Here is a 1,678-nt window from a genome sequence, read left to right on the forward strand (position 1 = left end):
TCAGAAAACCTCCCCTCTGTACTCTGGGGAATTATGGGTGGCTATTCACTACCAACCAGTGAGATTTGAAATGGAGAAAGGAACTAACTCCAGAGAAGGAGCACTGACTGTGACGAAGCTCTGATTTCCTCCCTGGACAACAGAGATCAGCTTCAGGGCTGCAGCTCGTTTGAGCAAATCTCCCTTCTCATTCATCCTCAGCATCTTCACTGCCAGGCTGGGCGATGGTCTCTCAATGCTTAAAATTAAAATAGACTCAATTCTGAAAGAAGAGGACTATGTCCAGATAGCATATTATCAAAAAAGATACAATAACAGCCACTAGCTTCTACGAGCAAAATGAGAAAAAATTCTGAGGTCTATCAATAAGAATCCATGTAAATAACATCTGGAGGCAAAGAGGCTTAATTTTTAAATTAATTGTCCATTGATTAAGTATTGTACAAAGAATTCTAGATTATTAGGATATGGAGGGGGGCTTTATGATCATTTGGTCTCATTCACTTAGTAGGAGATCTCAATGAAGTGGATCCTATTTTTAAGGCAAACATAGTGGTTAAAATATTCAGTGCTTAAATTAAAAGAAAACATCTGAACTTGATTTTAAAAAGTACAATGACAATCTAAAACAACTTCTGGGATTACTTATCATAAAATTACCTTCCCTGTAAAACATCTGTGGAGAGTTTCAGTATTTATACACTGTACAATCCAGTTCAGTTAAGAAGTTCCGTACTTGTGAGGAAAAATTAGCCCAAGGAGTGAAATAGTAACACTCATCTGAAGTAAAAAAGTAAATTGAGTATGAGTTTTTCTGCTCATCTCCACAACAGAATTTCATTGTATCTTGTCAAACCTACAGGTTTCAGCTCTTCAGAAATGTTCAGAGACTTAACAGTGGTGCCAAGAGCCAGGCTTAATCACTAAAACAATTATACAAAAGAGTGACTAAGAAGTTGAAGTTGAATGTGAAATATTCAGATAGATTCATCCTTCCAATTCAATTTCAAATACAGCTCTGGGAAGTGGCTATAATCACCTGTCACTTGGCATTGCCAAGCTGTCAGATGCTCATCTCCAAGTAACACATCAATCTTCATGCATTCCAAAAGACTTTTGTTCAAGTTCACAACTCTCACACCTGGACTTAGAGCATATTAAATAGGCTATATTTTCTGTTTTCCAAGTTTATTTTTTGTTTCCTTCCTCTCCCTCCAGTATTTTGGATAAATTAAAAGGCCTAGAAGCAGTAAACACTTTTGTATGCCCTAAATCAAACTGAGAAAAAGAACTGTGGTCATCACAAAGTGCTAACATTCTAGTGAGGAGAAAAGAAAAAAAAAAAAAAAGAGGTGATTCTGTTTCTTTCATCCATAACTTTGTCTCCCTCTCTAATTTGGGACAATCCCAAAAAAGCTAACAGTAGGTACACTTTAACATGGCTTCCCTTTCCGTTGCCCAAGGGAAGATGAAACAGAGCTAAATGAGCATAATTACAGGATCCATGTTTCTGATTCATGAAATGGAACACCTTTTTTCAGCTTTTGTACCCTCCTGCTGTCATCCCACCATCCCAAACTAATATTAATATGACTACCCTGCCATCAGCACAGCCAGCTCTGAGCTGGAGACCCTGACATGCCTCAGCTCCTCCACACACCCACCAGCCTGGACAGCC

The sequence above is a fragment of the Vidua macroura genome, chromosome 1 (assembly GCF_024509145.1).
Source record: "Vidua macroura isolate BioBank_ID:100142 chromosome 1, ASM2450914v1, whole genome shotgun sequence".
Classification (NCBI taxonomy): Eukaryota; Metazoa; Chordata; class Aves; order Passeriformes; family Viduidae; genus Vidua; species Vidua macroura.